This window comes from Balaenoptera physalus (assembly GCF_965194825.1).
Source record: "Balaenoptera physalus genome assembly, chromosome: 11".
In the NCBI taxonomy this organism is placed as follows: Eukaryota; Metazoa; Chordata; class Mammalia; order Artiodactyla; family Balaenopteridae; genus Balaenoptera; species Balaenoptera physalus.
This window is the reverse complement of record NC_138896.1, coordinates 73342977-73359371: the sequence shown is the minus strand read 5'-3', so window position 1 is coordinate 73359371 and position 16395 is coordinate 73342977. Positions and strand designations below refer to the sequence as shown.

Sequence of the window (16395 nt, the reverse complement as noted above, 5' to 3'; positions counted from 1 at the left end):
AGAGACATTATTTTTAGGATAATTAGTTAATTAATGCAAAACCTTCTAGTAAGTTTTAGGCACTTTATGCCTTTATTAAGCGTAGTTTACTCCAAAAGAAATAATCTTACAATAAATACAACATTCCCAATTTTCATCAAAAAGCACAAAATCCCTTTCAACTGAATAAGACCAAAAAAAAAAAAAATTAGAAAAGATTTCAGAGGACATATATTCAACTCCTTGAAAATTCCCAGAGGAAACCGTTAGGGGTTAGGAAAATGCCAAAATCATATAGCTTTTTTGGTGGCAGATAGGGAGTACAGCCCAGACTTTCTACTTCCTGGTCTCATTGACTCTCCCATGCACTAAACTACACCACTCTCATTTCTTGGCTTTCCAGCTGCTGAAGTTGACATCAGTGCTTCATTTATTCCCTCTCACCATTCATACACAGCAATAACAATGAAAGTTAAAATTACACAATAAAAACAATTTTCAGAGAAAGGAAATTTTTTTACCAACTTTTCTCAAATCCAATCTATTATTTTCAGAGGGTTGCTATAGTTTCTCTACTTGGGTTTAAGGGGAAACAACTCCAATGAGTAGAAGAGGAAGCTAAGAGTTATATTTAAAGGAGGAATATGAAGAAAAAAGAAAGAGGAGATTGTTGATGATAGCTAATATTAACTGAGAACTTACTATCCTTAATTCCATGTTCTGAAATTGAGTTGTTCCATGTATTAACCTTTAAGTCCCACAACAAAGCTATGAGGAAAAGAATCAACTTTTTCTCCCCTGAAATCATAACAAACAATAAAAGAATACCCTTATTTCTGTTTAGTACAACAGATGAGATCATAAATTTGAATAACTCAATTTACACTTGAGAGTCTCAATATCTTCATTTTTGGTAAGTGATAACCTTACCAATGTGACACTTTACCATATCTTAAACAGGATAAAGAATGACATCAGCAGGTATGGCAGAGTAAGGACTGCCAAAAAAACCCTATCCTCAGTAAAAGCAATAATAACACTGGCAAAAACTGTCAATATCAACTTTTTTAGAACTCTAGAAGCAAACTAAAGACTTGAAATATTCCAAAGAGTATTTACTCAAGAAATCTGAATCTCAGTCAGAACGACGCTTTTAACTTGCCCTATCCCATCTCCCTCTCCACAGCCCTGTGTTAAACTTGAAAACCAGTCCCACATTCACAGTGAAAACCAGAAAACTAACAGCCCCTGAAAAGAAGAAATGCAGGTTTATCATGTTCACGAATTATAAAACTTAGCACTGTTAAGATATCAATTATCCTTAAATTGATCTATAGATTCAATTCAATCCCAATCAAAATCCCAGAGAAATTTTTGGTAGGGTATTAACAAGTTCTAAAATTTATAAGGAAAGACAAATGACTACTATAATAGTCAAAACAATTTTGAAAAAAGAAAAAATTTGAATGACCCACACTACCTGATTTTAAGACTTAATATAAACCTACCATAATTGAGAGTGTAATACTGGCTAAAGAATAGACACAGAGATCAATGAAATAGATTGTAAAATCCAGAAATTAACCCACACATAAACGAACAATTGATTTTTGACAAAGGTACAAAAGCACTTCAATGGAGAAATGATAGTCTTTCAACAAACGGTGCTGAAACAATCAGACATACATATACAAAAAGAAAAAAAGAACCCCAACCTATACCTTGCACTATAAACAAAATTACCTCAAAATGTATCTAAAAGTGTAAAACTTATACAAGGACAACAAGAGACCATTTTTGTGATCTTGTGGCTAGACAAAGATTTCTTAAGCACACTCCATATAAGAATAAATTTTTAAGGTTATACTCCATTTATAGTTATTATAAAATATTGCCTATACTTTAGGTGTTGTACAATATATCCTGGTATCTTATTTTATACCTAATACTTTGTACCTCTTAATCCCCTACCCCTATATTGCCCCTCCCCCCTCCCCTCTCCCTACTGGTAACTACAAGTTTGTTCTCAATTAACAAATGGGCAGGCCTTCCCTGGTGGCGCAGTGGTTACGAATCCGCCTGCCAACGCAGGGGACACGGGTTCAAGCCCTGGTCCAGGAAGATTCCCACATGCTGCGGAGCAACTAAGCCCATGCGCCACAACTACTGAGACTGCGCTCTAGAGCCCGCGAGCCACAACTACTGAGCCCGCATGCCACAACTACTGAAGCCCGCGCACCCTAGAGCCCGTGCTCCACAATAAGAGAAGCCACCGCAATGAGAAGCCTGCGAACCGCAAGAAAGAGTAGCCCCCGCTCACCGCAACTAGAGAAAGCCCGTGCGCAGCAATGAAGACACAACGCAGCCAAAAATAAAATAAAATAAAAAATAAATAAAAATTAAAAAAAAACAAATGGGCAGAGACCTGAACAGATACCTCACCAAAGAAGATATACAGTTGGCATATAAGCATACGAAAAGATGCTCAACATCATATGTGATTCAGGAGCTACAAATTAAAAAAATGAGATGCCACTGCACACCTACTAGAATAGCCACTATCCAAAACACTGACAACACCAAATGCTGATGAGGGTGTGGAGCAACAGGAACTTTCATTGCTGATGGGAATCCAAAATGGTACAGCCACTTTGGAAGACAGTTTGGCAATTTCTTACAAAACTAAATGTACTTTTACCACAAGATCCATCAGACTTACTCTTTGGTATTTATTCAAATGAGTTGAACACTTATGTCCACACAAAAACCTGCACATGGATATTTAGAGCAGTTTTATTCATAAGTGCTTAAACTTAGAAGAAACGAAGATGACCTTAAATAGGTAAATGGATAAATAAAACTGTGGTACATCCAGACACTGTAATATTATCCAGTGATTTAAAAAAAATGAGCTATCAAGCCACAAAAAGACATGGAAGATCTTTAAATGCATATTACTAAATGAACGAAGCCAATATGAAAATGCCACACAGTGTATGATTTCAACTATATGACAATCTGGAAAAGGCAAAACCATGGAGACAGTAAAAAGATCAATGGCTGCCAAGGGTTAGCGGGGAGGGAGGGATAAATAGGTGAAGAGAATTTTTAGGGCAGTAAAACTACTCTGTATAATACTATAGTGGCAGATACATGTCATGATATATTTATCTAAACCAATAGTGTGTACAACGCCAAGAGTGAACTCTGATGTAAACTATGGACTTTGGGTGATAATGATTTGTCAATGTAGGTTCATCAATTGTAACAAGTGTACCCATTCTAGTGAGTGATGTTGATACTGGAGGAGGCTGCACATGTGTGAAGGCAGGGGGTATACCGGAACTCTCTGTACTTTCCACTCAATTTTGTCTAAAACTGCTCTAAAAAATAAAGTCTTTTGTTTTTTTAACGCATTTACTATATGTAATCCCACACCTAGGTATTTGCCCAATACAAAAAAGCCTACACTAAAATCTATACTCATTGTTTATAACAACTTTATTCATAACAATCAAAAACAAAACAATTCAAATGTCCATCAACTGCTGTGCAGATAAATAAAATGTGGTTTCAACCTGTATGATGAAATACTGCTAAGGAAGAACACACTACAGATACATATGACATGAATGGCTTTCCAATGCATTATGCTAAGTGAAAAAAGCCAGACACTATATAATGTGTGATTCCATTTATATGATACTCTGGAAAACACAAAACTAGAAGGACAGATCAGTGGTTGCCAGGGTTGAGAGAAAGGGGTTGGGAAGGAAGTTTGACTACAAGGAGCATGATGTTATATTTGGGGGTGGTGAAAATGTTCTGTATCTAGATTGTGATGATGGTTACAAGATTATGCATTTGCCAAAATTCACAAAATTCTTATGACTATACTCCAAAAAGGATGACTCTTCCTGTATATAGGTTACACCTCAATAACCTGACTGAAATAAATACACACACAATACTATACTTCACATCTACCACAATGGTTAGAATTTTTATTTGAAATTCTAACAATATCAGGTGTTGGCAAGACAATGTAGAGCGATCAGATACTGCTAGTGAGGGCGATAATAAATGGTCCCCACTTTCAAAAACAATGCAATATTATCTGCATATTGTATGACACTGAAATTCTACTCCCATATATTATCCCCTATACAACAGCATTGAATTGGGGATATTACTCACTCTAGAGGAATTTTTAGAAATCTGTGGGGTGGTTCTGAGTTACCAGAGAAGATATTAAAAATATTTATATTTTGAAAAGTCAAAGATTCTTAGAAGAAAATATAGGAGTAAATCTTCATGACCTTGGGTTAAGCAACAATTTCACACAGAAGCAACAACAAATTCCCAATTTTTTATGTTTTTATAAAACAACAGTGAGAGAATAACTGGGATAAAATCACATGCAGATTAAGCACCACCTCAAGATTTCAGGTAAGCACTTGATCAGATAACATAACATGTTTACAGAGGTCAGCCATTTCTCATCAAGTAAACTCTCACAATATTGTTTATCAAAAAGCTCTGTCCTGGGCGTCCCTGGTGATGCAGTGGTTGAGAATCTGCCTGCCAATGCAGAGGACACGGGTTCGAGCCCTGGTCCAAGAAGATCCCACAGGCCACGGAGCAACTAAGCCCGTGCGCCACAACTACTGAGCCTGCGCTCTGGAGCCCGCGAGCCATAACTACTGAAACCCGTGTGTCTAGAGCCCATGCTCTGCAACGGGAGAAGCCACCGCATTGAGAAGTCCATGCACCGCAGCGAAGAGTGGTCCCCACTTGCCACAACTAGAGAAAGCTTGCACGCAGCAACGAAAGCCCAACGCAGCCAAAAATAAATAAATAAAAATAAATAAATTTATTTTTTAAAAAAGTCAACAGTAAATCAACAGAATCAACAGTAAAAAGATGTTTTTAATGAGCTAGTACAATGACACATCTTCTAAATTTCTGTTTTCCTATTACAATAACCCTGGACAATGTACGTTTGCAACTATAATTCTCTCCTTTCATTTTCATCATTTATCTTTGACTTTCCAAGATTTCACAGTGCTGGTACACAAAGTGAAACCCCTTTGATGGTCAGACTGCCGGACTCCTCATCAATTTCACTGTCACCATATACATTTAATAGAAGAGTGTATCAGTCTTTCTCATCTGATGAGTCAACATCTGATGGTTTGATCACTGTTAGGAACTTAAGAGTCAGATATATTTTTATACTTTAGCATTTTCAGATATAAATTTTTGTAGAAAATTGAATGAGGAAAGGAACGTATTCTTAAAACACCAAGTTTATAACTTACTACAAAGACTGCTTCCTTCAGGGAATCAATTATCATGTATACCTTAGACTTAAGTCACATCATGATTGAATTCTAAGAAATGCTAAACTAGTGTTGCCTCCCGAAACACCAGCTCCTCCTTCCTCAATAACTTGCTACAACTCTCCAACTTCTAAGCTAGGGGAATGTTACTCACAGGATTTTACCCAAATATTTGGTGATATAACTTTATAATGCAAGAATTACTGGGGCAAGTTTGGGTGTTGTCTTCAAACTCCAAAAGCAAAGTATAACTCCTTGAGCCTTAGTTACTCCTCTGCTCAAAACTGTCCAATGGCATCGCATCTCAAAATAAAATCCAAAGTCCTGGGACTCCCCTGGTGGTTCAGTGGTTAAGAATCCACCTGCCATTGCAGGGAACACAGGTTCAAGTCCTGGTCCGGGAAAATTCCCACATGCCGCGGAGCAACTAACCCCGTGTGCCACAACTAGTGAGACTGTGCTCTAGAGCCCACGAGCCACAACTACTGAGCCCACGTGCCACAAATACTGAAGCCCGCGCGCCTAGAGCCTGTGCTCCACAACAAGAGAAGCCACCGCAACGAGAAGCCCACGCACTGCAACGAAGAGTAGCCCCCACTCACCGCAACTAGAGAAAGCCCGCGGCAGCAACAAAGACCCAATGCAGCCAAAAAAAAAAATCAATCCAAAGTCCTTACTACAACCTCTGCTTATTGCATCTCCCACCACACTCTCTGCTCCTCCCTAACCAACCCCTCAACTACAGCCATACCAGTTTCGCTGCAATTCCTTCAACTCACTAAGCAAGCTCCCATACCTCAGGACTTTTATACTCCATGCCACATATGCCTGGCCTGCTCTTCTCCTAGAGAACCACAGAATTGCTTCCTCACTTCCATCTATTCTCTGCCCAAATGTTATCTTCTCAGCAAAGGCCTTCCATGATTATCCTATATAAATACATAGAAAACATAACCCCCCACCCCACCCCAATGCACACTATCACTCTATCTCCTTCTACCTGTTTTGTCCTTCCTTATTCTTCTCAATGAGAAGTTTGTTTTATCCTTTTCAGCTGAGTCCCAGCTGAAAGAGTGCTTGATCAGCATTAGGCACTCAAATATTTGGTAACTGAAAGAAATTAATAAATCTGTAATATATGGGCTAATAATACCTAACTGGCAAGTGGTGTTGATAAAGTTGATATATGTAAAGTGCCTTGAACAATGTCTCATACTCAATTACTGGGGGTGGGGGTGGGGAATGACAGAGAAACTAGACACACTAAAACTCTATGTCTGCTAAATAATACTGTAAAGTGTATTTCTAAACCTCCCCAAAGGAGACTGGGCCTATAGGGGAAAAAAAAAAAATCTGCAGTCAGAAGTTTCTTAATATAAATGGTGTTCATTCTAAGAAACATTAAGGGCCCAAAAATATACTCCTAAATGGCCCTCTTAAATCATTTCTGGAAAAAGTAGGGAGATAAATAAAAAAGAAATACTCTTACCCATCTAACAGAGATTCAAATTAGTGCATGAATTAATACCCGTGTTCTCCTTTCTCACCAGCAAAATGTTGATACAGACACTTGTACAGAGAAGATTTACTACTGCAACAGAAAGTACAATCACTGAACCTAAAACTGGAGAGAATGAGTATGACGGGCCTCCAAACACATGGAAAGTAACTCTTCCAACATTAAACAAAAATGACTTTTTCACCATATAATCTGTCCATAATTAATTATCACTAATAGAACCTGAATGACGAATATGACTTTAGCCACAATTCCTTTATTCTTAAAAAGCCACCATTGAATCTTTCATGCTTACAACCATAACTCTGTCTCAATGGATTTTTACTTATAACTCACCTTCATACAAAATACTATCTAGAGCTATCCATCCACTGGAGGGCTTTATATTTCTGACCTAAAGTAAGATTTCTACTAAAATCAACAAAATGTAGAAAGTAAATTAGGAATAGGATAGCTAAAATAAACCAAAATGTCTCTTTAGTGTCCCAAAACATAGACTGGCCTAAGAGAATAAGCTTATTTTCTTAGTCTACATAGTTTTTTACTGGGTGTACAGTTTTCATGAAAAGCCAAACTAGGTTTCCTGTTAGCTAGGTTTACAAAAATTCTTTATAACATCAAATTTATCAACACAAGAAATAAGTAACAGTCACTACTGAGAAAAATTCTATGCTGCAAAGAGCCAGGAAAAGAACCAGTACCAAGTAAAAAAATTAAATGTGGGTTGTAATCCCACATAAAAAAATACATCAATGCAAATATAATCTCACTTGAAAAAATTGTAGAAGGCCCACAAGATAAGACAGAAAATGACAAAACAGAAAAGTAAAGTGGAAAAACAACAGTAAAACCAAAAGCTCTAAGATATTAACTGGACTCTGAAATATTAGACTTGATTTTAGGGACCCCGTGAAAGCATGTAGTGTAGTGATACTGTGGCACAGATGTCTAATAAAAATGTTTCCTTATGGAGTTTGTATTCCTCCAATCTTGGCCTCATTTGATATAGAAACAGTCCCATGTTGTGTTAACTTCTTTCACCCAGACATTACAATACTTGTGAAGACCACTGAAAAAGTGACACATTTTCATTTCATCAACTTAAATGTTATTGGTTACATTTACTAAACATGGTAATTTTACCTAAAATAAATTTTTAAATTACATACTAGTAAAGTTAGAAAACTCAATAATGTACATACAAAAAGTCTACTTTAAAAATGTCAGAAATTTAGACTCTAAAAATGCCATTTTATAAAATGTGATTAAAAATTAAGGTAGTAAATGAAAATTTCTAATTGAGATGCAATATTAAGTCCTGTTTTATACTGAAATCACTAGGGATTTTACTTTAGTTTTTTTTTTTTAACATCTTTATTGGAGTATAATTGCTTTACAATAGTGTGTCAGTTTCTGCTTTATAACAAAGTGAATCAGTTATACATATACATATATCCCCATATCTCCTCCCTCTTGCGTCTCCCTCCCTCCCACTCCTCTAGGTGGTCACAAAGCACCGAGCTGATCTCCCTGTGCTATGCGGCTGCTTCCCACTAGCTATCTATTTTACATCTGGTAATGTATATATGTCCATGCCACTCTCTCACTTTGTCCCAGCTTACCCTTCCCCCTCCCCGTGTCCTCAAGTCCATTCTCTAGTAGGTCTGCGTCTTTATTCCCGTCTTGCCCCTAGGTTCTTCATGACCTTTTTTGTTTGTTTTTTAAATTCCATATATATGTGTTAGCACACGGCATTTGTTTTTCTCTTTCTGACTTACTTCACTCTGTATGACAGACTCTAGGTCCATCCACCTCAATACAAATAATTCAATTTCGTTTCTTTTTATGGTTGAGTAATATTCCATTGTATATATGTGCCACATCTTCTTTATCCATTCATCTGTTGATGGACACTTAGGTTGCTTCCATGTCCTGGCTATTGTAAATAGAGCTACAATGAACATTGTGGTACATGACTCTTTTTGAATTATGGTTTTCTCAGGGTATATGCCCAGTAGTGGGATTGCTGGGTCGTATGGTAATTCTATTTTTCGTTTTTTAAGGAACCTCCATACTGTTCTCCATGGTGGCTGTATCAATTTACATTCCCACCACAGTGCAAGAGGGTTCGCTTTAGGAGTTATTCAAAGTGTATTCTATTTAAGTAATTATTCCACAAAGGAGATTGAAAAATATAGAAAATAGATTTTTAAATAAAATATAACCATATCAGACTGAAGAGCAAGAAGCAAATTGTAGATTTTAGAAACACAGCTAGGGATTCACTAGACTCTCAAATATAATAAAACTCAGAGAAAACATTACATACTATTTAAAGGTAATTAACGTACAAAAAATAGAACTGAGAATACTGGATTGTCAAAGAAGTAGGAAAGTAGCACACTAGTGTGTATGTGTGCTTACTGTCACTAAGTAAGTGCTCAGTGAGGATTTAACGTGTGAATGAAATGAGACAGATGTAAGGGTTTACATTTGTCAACTTAACTCTGGATTGATTATACCTTCCACAACTGGTGTATAACACACTTGGTGTATAAATTTAAAAGTCAGTTCAAGCCTGATTTTTTTTAAAAAAACAAAAACTTTTTAAAACTTTAATCCCATTAGGTTAGAAAAGCAATCAGTAAGAAAGGAAATACAAATTAAGAAGAAAGGTTGTTTGGGAAAATATTCTGGATCCTGTGTGTAAATACATATATGAAAGATTAATTCATCTGAAGGTTACAGTTATTTAAACATATAGACAAAACAAATAGTGGTCACCTGTCCCTGTGCCATGCTCTGTGCCAGGCGTTTTCACATCTACAATCCCAAAACACTGCTGAATACCACTTCGTTAAATCTGCATCATCATTTAGATTGTGAAATGTCCTTGCCAATGTAAGTAAGGCTATACTATCAAAAAGAGCCAACACTACCACTACAATTGCTACTGACAGAGAGGCTACAGAACAGTGTTAGCAGTGTTAACTCAAAAGAATGAAGCCTCTATATAATTCAGGCCTTGTGACGGTCAACAATCAGCAATCCTTTACAAAGATTCCGGGTGCAAACCAATCAAGCCAGATCAAAAGTACCAAATGAAGTCCAACAAAAAGTATCCTTCAATAAGAAGTTTCAGACTTTTTATTTCGAAGGTATAACATATTCTTCACCGTCTGACAAAAGGAAAAAAATGCAAATGTATCTATCCCCACTCCCATCCCAGGGCTAACAGCTGCTCAGGAAGTAGAGACAGGTAGACAACAAGCGCAATTTCTATTCTATTCCATATCATGATTAAAAATAGTTTACAAAATCATTATTCATTATGAAGGCCAAATTTGCATGTAGATCCACTTTAGAGATCATTTAAGTAACCAACTATAAAATCAAGGACCAAAATACTAATTTTTTCTTTGGTATATCAATAAAAATATGCACAGCCCATCTAATTCTTTATCCTTTTTCCAATTATATAACTAATAGGCAGGAAAGAAAGTACCAACCACTTACATGAAAAAAGAAACTTACAGAGAATTCAGCCCCAAAGTGCGGGAACATAATTATTCAAAAGGTCTACATTCAAAATCCTCTTTCCATTATTTTCATTGAAAACTGTTAAAGAATAACCTTGTGTATTTATTTGCATAAAAAATAATTTAATGCTATTTTAAATCTTCATTTATGAGCAGTAAGTATAAAAGACAATAATTGGCAATAAATAAACGTACATTAAAAAATAAGAACTTTTACTTCCAAATGAGTTATTGTTCCCTTAAGAGTAGTCATTCGGGAGAACCATAAACAAATTTCAATAATATTGTCATTGATTAAGATATTTTAAAAACTCTTTTAGAATTCAAATATATATAAAATACATTTACTAACTTCTGGTTCTAGCCCTGGCAAAACACTTTGCATTAGACAAATATAAACCTGAACAAAATACATGAAACAATTGTGTAAGAGCAATGGAGAGCAACTATCATAGACAAGATCTAAGGAACTATAACCCTTGAAAAAAGAGAATCACATCAAAGCGAGCTCCTCATTCAGCTGAGTTTTTCCCTGAGGACATCCCAGCAAAAATGAGAGTCCCACTGAGGTAAGAAGAAAAGGGTTGACACTGAGAGCTACCTGATACAATCCCCACTCTTGGGATTGCCTAATTCCTACAGTTCTAATTCAGGGCAAGGTTCCAAGAAGCCCATCAGAAAGTAGCAGCTGACAGGCTAAAGAGCTGAACAGAGCCACATTACCTTTAGGAGAACTATAATAATACAGTGACTTTTCAACAGAAATGATGGAAATCAAAGGTTAATGAAGTAAACCTTTAAAATGCTAAAAGTAAGTATTCATCAACCTGGGTGTAGAATACTACACCCAGGGAAAAGATCTTTCAAAATGATGACAAATGAAAAAACAGATTCACATAAACAAAAGCTGAATGAATGTGCAGCAAACCTGCACTAAAGAAGCATTACTAAAAGGAGTACTTATGGTAAAATGAAAGTGATCCCAGATGCACCCATGAAAAAGAAGAAAGAAACAGCACTGGAAAGGGTAAAAATGTGGGCAAACAAATGAATATAGACAGAAGATATATGACAATAGTGGTACAAAAGGTAATAAAGGAGTAAACGCAATTAAATCACTGTAAAGTTCACGCATTGTTGGAAGGTGTAAAAGTAAAAATTCAAGGTAGACTCTAATAATTCAAGGATGTATGTTTTAACTCTAGGGTAACAACAAGGGACACATAAAATACTTCAAAACCAACAAGCTAATAGAGGAAAATAAATAGAAGTTGCTAAGTCAACTTAAGGAGGCAAGAAAAGATAAACAAATTAAGGCACAAAGACCAAAATGACAGACTTAAACCTAGCTAGATCAATAATTAAATCAACTGTAAATGAAATAATCCAAATTCTCAGACTAAACAAAAAGAAATCCCCTATTATGTGCTATTTACACACTACACACACACACACACACACACATTTAAACATAAGAATGTATAAAAGTTAAAAGTAGAAGCATACGTGACTTTCACTTGGCCCAGAATAATGGAAGTCACTGAATCTCTCCACATAGCCTCCAAAGGACATACAGATTAAAAAAAAAAAAACAAAAAAAAACATTAAAGCCATGATTAATCTATGCCTTCAACATTACTAAGTGTCAGAGAATACTATGGACTTCAAATTACATTTACGTAGAGAAAAACTCCAAATTAAAAAGAGCTAACTCTAGAGCACCTGCTCCTACTGTACTACTATATCTCCCACGCAGATGCAACACTTTTCTAAGACTGCCAGTTCTTTTTTACATGGACTCTCTGGACTTCTCCTTGCTTTCTACACACAGGCTTGCAGTGGTAGAATGAGTATTCTCAGTTTATATAGGCAAAAGAGTATGGCACCTTGTCAAAACAAGGAACCTTGTCAAAACAAGTCAAGTACATGTAATATTCTAGGGCAAGCTCAACTGGTCATTCTGTCCTTGGATTTAAAAGGCGGATAATGGCAGCAAGGCAAATGGTGATGACAGCCTTCAATATGTCTGTTTTTCTCCCTCTCTCAAGTCTCACAGGTTTAATTTGTTCTGATTACTTTCTACATCTGGTGCTCATATGTCACCCTGATTATCACCCTTTACATTCATCCAGGAAATAACCTTCAAGAATCTCTCATGTGCTGGATTCTCTTGTTTCCTGAATCCCACATCTTCTTATTGCTTTATTTACTGCTTTTAAAGGAACACATCCCCTAATACCTTCTTGAGAAAAATTATATGGAAGGAAAACTGAGACCTTTGTATGGCATAAAATATATTTAGTATACTCTCATATTCAATTCATGATTTGGCTGGGTTATAAAATTCTAGATTAGAAATCACCTTCTGTCAACATTTTGAAGACACTGCTCTACTGTCTTCTAGCTTCTATAGTTAAAATCTAATCCTCTGTATGTACTATGCTCTTTCCTGTCTCTGAATGCTTGCTGAATCTTGTGAAACATTGTGAAATTTCACAGTGATATGGGTTTATTTTCATTCATTTGTGTTAGGTACTTTCAATCTATCAATCCACGTCCTTCCATTCTGAAATACTTTCCTGAACTATTTCATCATTGATTTCTATCCTTCAGTTTCTCTCTTTTATGTTTCTGAACCTCCACCAGGTGATATATCTCTTGAAGCTGACCTCCAATTTTCTTATCTTCTCTAATTTTCTATGATTTGTATTTTTTCTCTACTTTCCAGGAAATTTCCTCAACTTTATCTTTCAACCCTTCTACTGAGATTTTTCATGTTTCATGATGTTCTATCATGTTTTTAATTTCCTAGGGCTCTTTTATGTTGGCTGAATGTTCCTTTTTTTATGGTATCCTGTTCTTGTTTCGTGGATGCTATGGCTTCCTTTATGTCTCAGAGTGGTATTAATGATAAGGTTTAAGTTTTTCCCACCCTATGTAGTCTCTTTCCCCAAGGTGCTTTTTCTTTTTCTTTTTTGGGGGGAAGGAAGGGAGCCATCTTTCATATTAGAGGCATCCTCAAATATCTCGTATCCTCGGTTGTCTGCTCAATTTAAAAGGAAGTAAATCAAAAGTTAACTGGGGGAGTCCCCTGGTGGCCTAGTCGTTAGGATTCTGGGCTTTCACTGCTGTGGCCTGGGTTCAATCCCTGGTTGGGGAACTGAGATCCCACAAGTGCAGCAAAAAAGAAAAAGTTAACTGGAAGCTCTAAATGCATGTGTGAAGTTTGCTGACCTTCTGATTCACTGTATGGAGATCTGACTACCATTTGTTGTGAAAATTCTGATATCAAGGTATCTACTAGAGTCCAGTCAGGAAACAGAAACCACACCAACCTTTCAAAGAAGAAAAATTTTAATATAAAGAATCATTAACTAGGTAACCAAGACATGGAAGCAACCTAAATGTCCACCGACAGATGAATGGATAAAGAAGACATGGTATATATATACAATGGAATACTACTCAGCCATAAAGAAGAATGAAATAATACCATTTGCAGCAACATGGATGGACCTAGAGATGATCATACGAAGTGAAGTCAGACAGAGAAAGACAAATATCATATGACATCACTTATATGTGAAATCTAAAATACGATACAAATGAACTTATTTACAAAACAGAAACAGACTCACAGACACAGAAAACAAAACTTATGATTACCAAAAGGGAAGGAGGGAGGGATAAATTAGGAGTTTGGGATTATCATGTACAAACTACTATGTATAAAATAGATAAACAACAAGAAGAACTATATTCAATATCTTGTAATAAACTATAATGGAAAAGATATGAAAAAGAATATAAACACACACACACACACACACATATATATAGCTGAATCACTTTGCTGTACACCAGAAACTAACACAACATTGTAAATCAACTATACTTTGATTTTTTTAAAAAGGAATCATTAAGTAGGTAAAAGATAGTAATTGATTAAAAATGTAAAAGAGGACTCTAGGATATAACTGAGGTAGCAACTACAAAAAACTATTGCCACTCTTCAGGCTAAGGGAAAAGTAGACAAGAAATAAAGCTTAGAAACTTAAAGAAGGGGTCCCAAAAGGCTAAGATACAGATCTCTGAGGAAGAGCATGCTGCGGCAAAACATGCTAACCACGGCCACAGTGACAAATGCTGGACGCCATTCACGAGAACCAACACCACTGCCTGCCATAAGGAATACTGCAGGGACCAACTGCCTTCAGAGCAGTTTGCCAGTGGGATAAAATAAAAACAGGAAGAATCAACTCTCTTCATCAACCTCCAGCCTCATAGTCTCCCTACAATGCCCCTTTATTGGCAGAGCCTAACACAGATTTCGCTGTCAAAGAAGAAATGTGGTTTTCAGAGTCTCCAGCTCCAGCATCACAGGAAGGGCTAAGAAGGGCAGGTTTGGAACTTAGCGGCAGTAATAAGTCAATAACTGGCACAGTCAGCATCTTTAGGTCTCTCATCTTGCCATGTTCAGATAGCTGACAAAAGTCTTCTAATCTCCTGTTTGGAAGGTAAATGTCTGGCTGCCATGATTTCAAAGGCCAAGTGGAAGATGAAGGCTAGAAGTTTCCATATTCAATATTCTGTAGGCATGTCGTGACTTAATCACCCAGTTTTCAATACAGAACCTATTTCCTACAAAAACATGTATGAAGTCTCTCAATCCACAGATGCTCTATTTATCCTTTATTTTCTAATAAACCTCAAAACTTCTACCAGATGAAGAAGGAGCAGCCACCAAATGAGCTGAAGTAAGGGAGAACACTTATATAATTTCATCCTCATTTCTAAAGGTATCTGGTGCTATAAGTCCCTATGCCTTTTAAGGATCTGCTGTGTAAATGAGGGTGGTTCCCAGATATTCCTACTACATGCTTGGGATTCAGATATCTTGGGTCTGTAAAGTCATAGTTTCCACTCTTCCAACGCCTTACCAACTTTCTGTGTCCCTGAGAGTATACTACATTTTTAAATCCCTGTATTTTCATTTTTGTAGTGTTTCAGCAACAAGCAAAACCAAATGCAGATAATCAATATTCCACGGTAACCCAAAAGCTCCCAACATTCTTTTCAACATGGTAACAAATTTTCATCCTTTTAGAGTTTGTAAGCTTACTTTAAAGAGTATTCCAAATACTTTTTGAAAAAAGCTCACTATTATTAGAATAATTATATAATTTGTCAAGGTGTCTACTACTCTAAGGATAAAATTCATCTGATGTATATAACATTTGTTTTTTAACAGTTTGTTAATTTATGGTCACATTTAATATTAAACAAAATCAAAAGAAGGATAAAGATCTGATACAAAGACGTATTCTTTTTTGAGTCCTCGTAGTAGCACTCAAATAAACTGTAATGGAAAAATTATGAAAAACACCATCCAAGGTACATTCATTTGAAATATAAACTGTGGTTTCCTACTAAAAGCTCTAAGAATATTTCACTCATCCACCTAAAATTTCCATGCAAAAATAGCTATCTTGTATATCTTATAAAAGGGGAACTTGAGAAATCATAAGCTCATGCTCAGTCATAAACCTTCCACAACAGAGATAGACCCCTGATTTCCCAAGATCCACTTTATTATTCTCTCCACAAACCACTGACGTATCCTGATGAAGGTACACTATGAAATGGCAGTGAATAGGTAGGATGTGAAAATACAAAGAGGAGAGATACAGCAGTTTGAGATGCCTGGGGCCATTCAACAAAGGCTATGTGAAACTAATATTATCAGCATCATTCTGAACCCCTAACAAATTTCGTTTCAAATATGTACACAAAACTACAAAAATAAAAAATTACTACCCTCCTCTGCCCAAAACAGGCCATCTTCAAGACCCAGGGGAGGCAAACATCTGTCTATATAAAACTTCAAACCCTGGCGCTTATTTTCTATGACCCACAGTCTATTGCTAACTTAAACTCTCATATAATACTCCACGAATGAAAACTTTCCTGGTGACCAGAAAACCGTGAATTGCTCCAATGTCCAAAAACAGAAAAC

General features: G+C 36.3%; 1 protein-coding gene across 4 annotated transcripts in view; it reads right to left on the bottom strand.

Moving 5' to 3' along the window:
- DOCK3 (dedicator of cytokinesis 3) overlaps positions 1 to 16395 on the bottom strand; it is a 390231-nt gene that overhangs the window by 315261 nt on the left and 58575 nt on the right. The gene's annotated exons all lie outside the window — the stretch shown is intronic.